The 12,486-nt window shown below is 38.8% G+C and overlaps 1 long non-coding RNA gene across 1 annotated transcript; it reads left to right on the forward strand.

Moving 5' to 3' along the window:
- The first annotated feature begins 8,360 nt into the window (after window positions 1–8,360).
- On the forward strand, window positions 8,361–11,285 carry LOC120100549 (uncharacterized). Its single transcript, XR_005500382.2, has 3 exons — window positions 8,361–8,497; window positions 9,175–9,269; window positions 10,901–11,285. It is a non-coding gene; the product is annotated as an uncharacterized LOC120100549 (long non-coding RNA).
- Window positions 11,286–12,486: the final 1,201 nt, after the last annotated feature.

Here is a 12,486-nt window from a genome sequence, read left to right on the forward strand (position 1 = left end):
CTGGGTTCTTTCCAGTTTCTGGCTATTATAAATAAGGCTGCGATGAACATAGTGGAGCACGTGTCTCTTTTATATGTTGAGGCATCTTTTGGGTATATGCCCAAGAGAGGTATGGCTGGATCCTCAGGCAGTTCAATGTCCAATTTTCTGAGGAACCTCCAGACTGATTTCCAGAATGGTTTTACCAGTCTGCAATCCCACCAACAATGGAGGAGTGTTCCTCTTTCTCCACATCCTCGCCGGCATCTGCTGTCACCTGAGTTTTTGATCTTAGCCATCTATGAATTATTTTTGAAGGTATGCTTGTGATTTACTTTGTACCAGAAACTCCTAACATTCCCACTGATAAATTAAGCTCAGGCAATTTAAAAGAGCAACTCCATAGATGTGAAAAATGCTAGGTCAGATAATTAAAATTTTTGAGAAACTTGTGTGGAAAACAGAAGTAAATGTAGTCATAATATTGATTTCTGAATGGGCAAGATTTTTTCACACAAATAGCCTATTATTGCAAGAAAAGAGATGATAAAAAATATACAGTTAGTGTAAGCACTGAGTGACTGAAATATACATTTCAAAAATTAATAGCTTAGTGAAAAATTTATACTTCACATCTTATCTACAACTATCACTTTAAAATGATAAAAATCTCAAATTTAGTTGTGTTTTTCTTAAATTCTAAAACATAGATTGGTGATACAATACCAAAATTATTCTCCATCTTTTTGCCTGAGTATAAAATTTAGATTTTATTTAGCCCAGATTTCAGAGACTTGTGTTACTTGCTATGGGAAATTTAGACATCATCTGAAGCTATAATTACATCTTATTTTTGCCCTGACATTTGTCAGCTAGTCAATGTTCTTGCTCTTCACATGTTTTGCATGTCAAATATTAAATAAATTAAAGGTTAATATTTCTATAAAAAGTAAGGGTACAGGAAGAATAGAAAAATAGGTACACTTCAACTTCAGAAAATTTCAGAAAACTTGGGCTTTTTAACTCCCAATGTATTGCTTCTTTATTCTTAATATTTCAATGATTAAAAAATTTTCAGTGTTTAACAAATGGATATAATTGTTCTACCTTTTGCTTACAGTCATGTTTAGAGACTTAATCTTACTGTATATTTTATGCTATTAAGCACACAGGTGGGTTTTATTTGCTAACATTCCTAGATTTTATTTCACCATTACTCCCAGTACTATCTACTTATATATATATATATATATATATATATATATATATATATATATATATATATATATCAGATTTTAAAAGATCACTCTTGGAATTATCAGCTAGAAGAATTAAAGCTTTTTTTCTCACTCCTTGTTCATGACCAGAAAACAAAATAAACAAACAAACAAACAAACGAAAAACAGTGGTATTATTGAATACATTATGCACTTGGACTTGTCTCTAGCTAAAGAAACACGTGAGTTGTTTTTGGAGGTGGTGGTATTTTGCTTTGTTCTTTTGTTTTGTTTTTTAACTGTGCAGCTTAAAGTTTTGTCAGATAGGTTCATCTTGGAATAGGAGGGAACCTCAGTTGAGACAATACCTTCATCAGATTGGCATGTATGAAAGCATGTAGGAAATTTTCTTGAGTGATGTTTGATGTGGAGCCTGGCCCACTATGGGAGGTGCTACCTCTGGACAGATAGTATATTGAGGTATAGGAAAAGTAGCTGAAGGTGAGCCAGAAGAGCAAGCTAGTAAATTTGACTCCTGTGGTTTTCAATTCTGTTCCTACCTCCGGATTCCTACCTTGAGCTTTGGCCCTGAATTTCCACAAAGATAGACTATGATCTGGAAGTGTAGGTGAAATAAACCTTTTCCCTCCCATTGCTTTTTATCATGGCATTTATCACAGCAAAAAAAAGTACACTAGAACAATATCCTTTAGTTTGGGGAATTCAATATAAAAGAGAGAACATAAATGAACAGAACTAATACAACAAGCCTAAGTTTTAGATAATAATTGTTTTGAAAATTTGGGGAAAAAATTCTCCTCTTATAGATTTTTTTCTTTTCCAAATTTGAACCTTATTTGCCCAAGGTCAGATGTTGTGGGGGGAGATAATCTAATCAAGTAACAGTCTCAATAAGCAGACAACACTGGGGTTGCTTTTAGAAATCAGGATTGTTGAAACTCCTGTTGGGGGCAGAGCTGAACACCCAGAAGTGTAGACAATCCTGAGATCTCAGGGGTGACTGCCACTTCTGCTCACATTCCTCGCCCAAGAGGAATCTGCATAGTGGCCTCTGGATAGGAATATAGGAACAGTCAGCTGCAGGAACCTGCTGGCTTCTGCCTGCACCTGGACAAAAACAGAACTGGTCCCACAAGGCCCTGCACCCAGATCCCATGGGTGAGAGTGCTGGACCCTCAGAAGTGTATACAGTCCTGAGAATCCACAAAAGACAACTACTTTCTGCCCACATTCCTGACCCAAGAGGAAATCACCTAGTGCCATCTGAACCCTCTGGGCACAGGGACATAGGTACAGTCAGAGGCAGGACCCCTCAGGTTTCTGCCTGCACCAAGAGCTGAAAGCCAATTGTACACAGTTGAGAACAAAGGTAAGACCAACTCTTTTGTCCACCAGGAGGCTTCAGGTCACACACACCCAGGAGCACCTTTCTACTCCCAGATTTGCCTGAAAGATAACAGGTCTACAGGAGTGCTTACACACAGGCCTACAGGAGCATCAAGCCATTGTCAGAGACTGCAAGACAAGCTAACACCAAAGACAACCTGAAGGCAAGAGGCAACAGAAACAAGACTACTTGGCAGCATCAGACCCCATTTCTCCCACCAAAGCAAATACTGGATATCCAAACACACCTGAAAAGCAAGATTTGGATTTTAAATTATATCTTGTAATAATGATAAAAGACTTTAAGAAGCACATTAAAAACTCATTTAAAGAAATATAGGACAACACAGGTAAACAAATAGAAGTCCTTAAAGAGGAAACACAAAAATACCTTAAAGAATTACAGGAAAACACAACCAAACAAGTGATGGAATTGAACAAAACCATCCAGGATTTAAAAAATTGAAATAGAAACAATAAAAAAAAAAGCACAAAGGGAGACAACTATGGAGATAGAAAAACAAGTGAAGAGATCAAGAGTCATAGATGCAAGCATCACCAACAGACTATAAAAGAAAAAGAGAAACTCAGGGGCAGGAGATACCATAGAAAACATTGACACACAGCTGAAAGGCAGCCCCCCAAGAGTAACTTCAGCCGTGGGACCACAGGTAAGACCAACTTTTCTGCTCCAAGTGACCTGCCCGGTGGACTCCCAACACACAGAGGCAAAATTCCTCTGGGACCAGCCACTTCCAGTTTTTAGCTGGAGCCCCAACCTCACTGATCCCGGCCCACAGCTCCCTGCTCCCAAACCCCTTCAGAGAGAGAGAGAGAGCTCACTGCCCAGACGGGTGGGCACTCCTGAGACTGCAGAGCTGGAGAGACCACCAATACTGCCCACCCCTGCCCACATCTCTGGCCCAAGAGGAAACTGTATATGGTCTCTGGGAACTGGAAGATAGGGGCACTTGAGTGGCAGGTCCCCTGCGGTAGAGACACCACCCCGACCTGAAGGGACTCGGTCAAAAGTTCTCTGCTCCCAAATCCTGTGGGAGGGAGAGCTAAACCTTTAGAGGGGCAGAGACACCTGGGAAGCTAGAAGAGACTACACTCTGCCCACATTTCTGACTCCAGAGGAAAACACATAATGCCATCTGGGACCCTGGTGCACAGGGCCCCAGGAAAAGGCAGTGGAGGGCCTCCTGGTTGCCACCCTCACAGAGAGCTAAAAGGAGCCCCCAGGAGCAACTTCAGCTACAGGACCACAGATAAGACCAACTTTTCTGCTCCAAGCGACATGCCTGGTGGACTCAGGACACAGGCCCACAGGAACAACTGAAGACCAGTAGACACGAAAGACTACATGCCGGAAAGCAGAACACTCTGTTCCCATAACTGACTGAAAGAAAACAGGAAAACAGGTCTACAGCACTCCTGACACACAGGCCTATAGGACAGTCTAGCCACAGTCAGAAATAAAAGAACAAAGTAACACCATAGACAACCTGATGGCGAGAGGCAAGCGCAGGAACCCAAGCAACAAAAACCAAGACTACATGGCATCATCAGAGCCCAATTCTCCCAAGAAAGCAAACACTGAACATCCAAACACACCAGAAAAGCAAGATCAAGATTTAAAATAACATTTGATCATGATGACGGAGGACTAAAAGAAAGACATAAAGAACTCCCTTAGAGAAACACAGAAAAACATAAATAAACAAGTAGAAGCCTATAGAGAGGAATCACAAAAATCCCTGAAAGAATTCCAGGAAAACACAATCAAACAGGTAAAGTAATTAAAAATGGAAATAGAAACAATAAAGAGAGAACAAAGGGAGACAACCCTGGGTATAGAAAACCAAAGGAAGAGACAAGAAGCCATAGATACAAGCATCACCAACAGAATACAAGAAATAGAAGAGAGAATCTCAGGAGCAGAAGATTCCATAGAAATCATCGATAAAATGGTCAAAGATAATGTAAAACAGAAAAAGCTACTGGTCCAAAACATACAGGAAATCCAGGACTCAATGAGAAGATCAAACATAAGGATAATAGGTATAGAGGAGAGTGAAGACTCCCAGCTCAAAGGACCAATAAATATCTTCAACAAAATCATAGAAGAAAACTTCCCTAACCTAAAGAAAGATGCCCATAAACATACAAGAAGCCTACAGAACTCCAAATAGATTGGAACAGAAAAGAAACTCCTCACGTCACATAATAGTCAAAACACCAAACGCACAAAATAAAGAAAGAATATTAAAAGCAGTAAGGGAAAAAGGTCAAGTAACATATAAAGGCAGACCTATCAGAATCACACCAGACTTCTCGCCAGAGACTATGAAAGCCAGAAGACCCTAGACAGATGTCATACAGATCCTAAGAGAACACAAATGCTACCCCAGGTTACTGTATCCAGCAGAATTCTCAATTAAAATAGATGGAGAAACCAAGATATTCCATGACAAAACCAAATTTATACAATATCTTCTGACAAATCCAGCCCTACAAAGGATAATAAATGATAAAGCCCAACATAAGGAAGTGAGCTACACCCTAGAAAAAGCAAGAAACTAATCATCTTGGCAACAAAACAAAGAGAAGAAAAGCACACAAACATAATCTCACATCCAAATATGAATATGAAAGGAAGCAACACTCACTATTCCTTAATATCTCTCAACATCAATGGACTCAATTCCCAAAAAAAAAAAAAGACATAGAATAACAAACTGGATACACAATGAGGACCCTGCATTCTGCTGCCTACAGGAAACACACTTCAGAGACAAAGACAGACACTACCTCAGAGTGAAAGGCTGGCAAACAACTTTCCAAGCAAATGGTCTGAAGAAGCAAGCTGCAGTAGCCATTCTAATATCGAATAAAATCAATTTTCAACCAAAAGTCATCAAAAAATATAAGGAAAGACACTTCATTCTCATCAAAGGTGAAATCCACCAAGATGAACTCTCAATCTTAAATATCTATGCCCCAAATACAAGGGCACCTACATACGTAAAAGAAACCTTACTGGGGCTGGGGATTTAGCTCAGTGGTAGAGCGCTTACCTAGGAAGCGCAAGGCCCTGGGTTCGGTCCCCAGCTCCGAAAAAAAGAACCAAAAAAAAAAAAAAAAAAAAAAAAAGGAAACCTTACTAAAGCTCAAAACACACATTGCACCTCACACAATAATAGTAGGAGATTTCAACACCCCACTCTCATCAATGGACAGATCATGGAAACAGAAATTAAACAGAGACATGAACAGACTAAGAGAAGTCATGAGCCAAATGGACTTAACAGATATTTATAGAACATTCTATCCTAAAACAAAAGGATATACCTTCTTCTTACCACCTCATGGTACTTTCTCCAAAATTAACCATATAATTGGTAATAAAAGAGGCCTCAATAGATGCAGAAAGATAGAAATAATTCCATGCGTCCTATCAGACCACCATGGGCTAAAGCTGTTCTTAACAACAGTAAGGGAAGAACGCCCACATATACATGGAAGTTGAACAATGCTGTATTCAATGATAACCTGGTCAAGGAAGAAATAAAGAAAAAATTAAAAACTTCTTAGAATTAAATGAAAATGAAGGTACAACATACCCAAACTTATGGGACACAATGAAAGCTGTGCTAAGAGGAAAACTCATAGCTCTGAGTGCCTGCAGAAAGAAATAGAAGAGAGCATATGTCAGCAGCCTGACAGCACACCTAAAAGCTCTAGAACAAAAAGAAGCAAATATACCCAGGAGGAGTAGAAGGCAGGAAATAATAAAACTCAGAGCTGAAATCAACGAAGTAGAAACAATTACCCTAGCTGCACAAAACTCATGAAACTCAAGGATTCTTCACTCCTTCTTTAAAAAGGGAACAAGAATACCCTTAGGAGGGGAGGTAAAGTTTAGAACAGAGGCTGAAGGAAGGGCCATTCAGCGCCTGCCCCATGTGTGGCCCATACAAATACAGCCACAAAACTAGATAATATGGATGAAGCAAAGAAGTTCAGGCTGACAGGAACCAGTTGTAGATCTTTCCTGAGAGACACAGCCAGAATACAGCAAATACATAGGCGAATGTCAGCAGCAATTCACTGAACTGAGAACCGGACACCCGTTGAAGGAATCAGAGAAAGGACTGAAAGAAGTGAAGGGGCTTGAGACCCCATATGAACAATAATGCCAGCAACCAGAGTTTCCAGGGACTAAGTCCCAAAGACTTCACTCGAACTGCCCCTGGGCTCCAACCTCATAGGTAACAATGAATAGCCTAGTAAAGGCACCAGTGCAAGGGGAAGCCCTTGGTCCTGCCAAGGCTGAACGCCCAATGAACGGGATTTTTGGGAGGAGGGCGGTAATGGAAGGAGGATGGGGAGGGAACACCCGTATAGAAGGGGAGGTGGAGGGGTTAGGGGGATGTTGGCCTGGAAACCAGGAAAGGGAATAACATTTGAAATGTAAATAAGAAATACCCAATTGAATAAAGAAGGAAAAAAATAAAAAATAAAGTGGTGGCATCAATTCCCGTGTTCACCACTAAAAAAACTAAACTCAATGGGATTGGGGTGATATTTTTATTTCACAATGCTTCTTTGAGGCTTTTTTAAAATACAGATTTTTTTTTGCTTATATAATATAGCTTCAAAATCAAAACAAAGCAAAATGGAAATAAAGAGAAATAAATCATTTCCCAGCAGGCCTTTCTGTGTCTGTAGAAATTCTGGTGTGCTTTCCCTTAATACTATAGAATTCATTTCTACCGGACACATTGGAAATTTCACATTTCCTTCGATTTTTTAACCTATTTAATGCAAAATTTTTAACTGTTTTTAATGGTTTTGATGCCATGGTCATATTGGGCCTGCAACACTTTATCAAACACACCATATGCAGAGAAATTTTACCTCTAAACTGAGTTTAAAATCCATAAATAACAATTTAAACACACACAAGGCCTTGCCTTTAGCTTCTTTGTGGGTTTGAATTTTGCTTTTTATTTAAGTTTCCTTGTTTCTGTGATGAGTGTGTACATATGGGAGTCCACCATAGCATGCATGTGATGGTCATAGGACAACTCTCTAATACCAGTTTTCCCCTTCCACATTTAGGAGGGTTCCAGGAATCGAACTCAGGTCATTCATTGCATTTGCATTGGCCAACACTTTTATTCACTGACTTGTCTCACAAACTGAAGGTCTTATCTATGTTCTTTTCTAAGGGACACTAATTCCTTCCTTTCATCTTCATCCTTTTTCTACATTATATAATGTGAAACATTTTTTAATTTGACCTTTTATCATCAGAAAAGTAAAAAGGAGGAGAATTAGCAAATAGTGTAAGAACCTCACTTTCTGTTCCTAGATTCTCCATCAATCCTTTATAGATGAATAGAAATAATCACAAAATTTTTGTTAGAACTTTGGGACTTTTTACAATATGTATCTCAGAGAAATCGAAGCTTTAAGATATTTCAAGAAAAAGGTGAATAGGTTTTCATTTGCAATTTTTATGAAGAACAAAAGTTAGTGTGAGTACAAACAGACATAAGCAAGTGATGGGCTTTTGTCAAACTCCAGAATTCACTGTTCTGTGCTGTTCTCCTAGCTTTATAAAGTCCGCCTGCACACCTGAGAGATCATAATGAACCTATCACTTTATGGGAATCTCATGTAGAATGTCAGGAATGCCTGCTGGAACCCTGGGGGCAGATTGTGACAGCATCAGTTCTTTTGAAACTGGAACAGACGTCTGCTTATCAGTTACTAACCATATAAGGGCAGTCGTCCTTTTGTTCTTCGCTCGAGATTAAGAAAGAGGCATGGGGGCATCAAGTTTGACATGCTGCAGGAGCTTCCTGCCTGGAGTCCTAAGAAATGTGAGACTTAGGTAGTTAAAAGGTGATCCATTGTATTCTCTGCATTGACATACACATCAGGATGTTGAATAACAGTATAAATTTGAATGCAGAATATAGATTTTTGTCATATATCATGTTTAATAGATGTATTTAATATTCACAATTGAATATTAAAGTTATATTCCCTTGAAGCAGTAGAGACATCAAAAAAGAACGAAAAATGACATGTTATCTTTTCTGACATGTGCATACGGCAAGAGACTCAGAATAAATACTGTCTTTGTCATGACAGGTGTGCTTGGGGAAAGCAAAGGGTAGTTACCGAAAGCATAAAAGCATCAGATGAGGAATCCATTGAGCCTGGTTCTGCTCATGACTTTGACACCAGGCTCATAACCCAGGACAACCTTCAGCCATTCATCTTAGTTTCCTCAACTTCTATGGCAGCTATTTGTATGGTCTATATTTAGTACCTAAGCTCTTTATGATGAGAAAATAAAACAACACCATCACAGCACACTATGTAAAAAACACATTGGTCTAAAAGTTTAACAGAATAAACTACAAACACTACTTCAATTAGCAATTGGAGACTATCTGTATCATGCACCCAAAGCTAGAAAATTCAAGAAATGCATCTTTTTTAGACAGAAGTGAAGGTTAAACACTGTTTATTGAGTTGAATCACATGTCAGTTTTCAGTTCAAAGAATCTGGAATGAAGGTGTGTCTTCCTACCTCAAAGCAGGAGTGAATCTCCCTACTCCAAAGTAAGCAAAAATTCCTCACAGGTATGTCACTCTATTTTTGGGTTTAGTTAATTCCTGTTGTAGTTAAAACAAAACAATAACAATAACAATAACACCAAAAAATTCTGTCATACCATTGCTATTAGTTGCCTCCTAGAACTTAAAGATTAGGACCCTATGGCTGAAAATATCACACACTTTGGACACAGGATTTGGAGGAATCAAGCCTCCTTCTTGAAAACCAGTTGTTACAGTATCTGAGGGTGGTAATGCAAATTGCCAGAGAAGAACACTAACCAATGGTCCTACCCATTTGTATAGCATATAAGCTCCAATCATGGCTGACCTGGCAAGATCCCCCATTAATACAATAGTGGCACTTTTATCTTGAGGATAAGTCACAGTTGTCTGATTGGATTTAAGCCCTACCTAATAAAACTGATTCTTATCTCTGACCATAAACCTAGCCAACTACCGAAGCATGTAGAGAGGCCATGGACCCTAGAGAAGAACCCCCTACTGTCATTTTCAAAACTGACATCACTTCTAACGATATTTACAATATTCTTATGCTTGCAGATAAAGTACAGCTGCCATCCTTCACCAAAGAATCTCCTTTTGCAGGAGATGAAGACTATTACAGAAATCCATACTTCTCAAATTCATGACCTCTTCTTAATTACTTATTAATTCTACATATACATATAGTTGTATATGTACATACATATATTTGTGTGTGTGTGCGCACGTGTGTGTGTGTGTGTGTGTGTGTGCGAGCGTGTGCGTGTGTGTGTGTGTGTCAACATACCAAGACCATTTGGTGTTGCTCGTATGTACTTGTGTTTAGGGATGACTATTTGGGATTGGAAAATCTATCAGGGTGCTCATCCCTGGAGAAAACAGATTCTCAGCACCGATTATTGCCTATAGCACTTCATCTAGAGGTGAGACCTTGTGGCTTAAAATACAGAGGATACACGATCATGGGGTGTCCACCTCAACTGGGACAACTATAATGCAACCCTTACCTCTGAGCCTCAGTCAGCATCACAGAAGAGTGCAGAAAGTTTGTGAGGGTCGAAGGATCAGGATGCTGTCAGATAGTATCTTCAAGACATCACAGGAAATAGCACCTATGAAATCTTAGCAGTATGGTTGCCCAAATAAGACCTGTATAATGGCAATATCAATTGACATGCCAACATGGATGCGGAAGTGTCTCACAAGGTCTCACCTGTAGAGAGCAACACCAAATGGATTTGGTAAGTTCACACAGAGAGAGAGAGAGAGAGACACGGACAGAGACACGGACACACACACACACAAATATATACATATATATACATATATATATTGTGTATACATCTATATGTGTGTGTATATATATATACATAATTAATAAATTATTAAGAAGAGGTCATGAATTTGAAAAGTGTCAGAAAGAAGCTAGGAGTTGTAGTGGAAAGAGAAATGGAAATGATGTAAACAAAATAGTCATGTATGAGATTCACAAAAAACTTGAATTTAATTTTAAAAAACAGAAAATTGGGACTGGAAGGGGTGTAGTGTTACATTTATGCTGTAAAATTCCAAATGGTAAATTTAATTAGTGTTGAAAATTAGCTGTTTATTTGCTGAACTATCTGGGCAAATCTTAGAATTGTGTTTCACAGGAAAGAACAGCTGCAATACTAGGGGAGCCTTTGGACACCAGGCATTGTGGAAGCACTATGGACAATGCACAACCACAAGGAGGTATACCATTAGAATTAAACAGGCAAACTGCAGTGGTCAGATTTACATTTTCAGTATGTGCAGATTCTAGTAAGCCATGTTTTGTAAGTGTTGGCTAATGCCTTCTTATCTCAATGACAGATGAGAAATTCATCAGAAATGATGCACTTAATAAAAAAGAATTTAAACAGATAATTCCTGGATTGGAATAAGAAGAGGCAATACCTGGATACTCTTGGGAATGTCTTCCATGGCCTGTATAATTTTGCTCTATATGCCAGATTATAAGATATAAATATAGATGTCAAGCAGTTTCTGTAAGGAGACATTGAGCTCTTGGTCTCTGGACTCTCTCTCTCTGATCACAGTGTGCTATGATCACCAACCATTAGTAACTGCAGAATGCTAATCCCAGAAGAAGAAAAGGCAGCAGGAAAGAAGAATAAGGAGCAGGGGTAGAGGGAGGAGGAGGAGAAGGAGGAGGAGGAGGAGGAGGAGGAGGAGGAAGAGGAAGAGGAGGAGGAGGAGGAAGAGTCTATCAACAGCAATATTTTAAGCAATTGTTTGTCCTTCTCATTTAAAGTTGTGAATTGATTATATCAGTGTCTTTAGTTTATATTTTATAGAGAAAGAATGCAAATTGTTCAAGTATGCAATTTGAATGCCACATAGAAAACCAGAGTCCACATAGCTAAAAGCCCCTACTTTTTAATGAGTGTGACTCTAAAGCTTAAATACATATATACTCGCTCTATATAAACAAAATGTATTCTGTACACATCCTAATGCCCAAGGACCTTCAACCATAAAACATTCTTATCACAAAGTATGAATTTCCTAATATAGCCATTAAAAGCAATAAAACTCTCACCCCCCTAGGAGCTGTAGGCAAGAGTATCAGGAGTTCAAGGTCTTTGTCACTTACACAGTTTAAAATCAGCTTAAGCTTCATGAGAACCTATCCCAATAAAAAAATAAAATGAATAAGTAAATAAAGTATACTAGTATTTATTGTCTTTATTAAAGAATCATGTTAAGACTACTCAACATGACAAAACACCAGTTTCAGCAGCACGTTTGAATTTACATTAGAAAAGCAAAGCCTCTTGATTGTTATTGCATATAAATTCCCTCCATATTTCAGACATGGATTTCAGCTTGTCTTAGTCACAGTTCTATTGTAAAGAGATACAATGATCAAGGTAACTTACAGAAGAAAACATTAATTGAGAGACTTGCCTACACCTTCAGAATGTGAGCCCATGATTATCATGGGATAGGAGCATGGCAGTAGGCAGCCTGACATTGTTTTGGAGTAATAACTGAGAAGTTAAGTTTCATCTGTAAGTTGGAGGCAGAGAGCCAAAGACTGGACATGGCACGGGCTTCTAAAAACCTCAAAGTCCACACCCTAATGACATACTTTCTCCAACAAAGCCACGCATCCTAATCCTTCCCCAAAAAGTTCTACTCACTAGGAATCAAGCATTCATATATGTGATCCTCTAGGGGCTATACTCACTCA

This window comes from Rattus norvegicus, chromosome 2, assembly GCF_036323735.1.
Source record: "Rattus norvegicus strain BN/NHsdMcwi chromosome 2, GRCr8, whole genome shotgun sequence".
Lineage (NCBI taxonomy): Eukaryota > Metazoa > Chordata > Mammalia > Rodentia > Muridae > Rattus > Rattus norvegicus.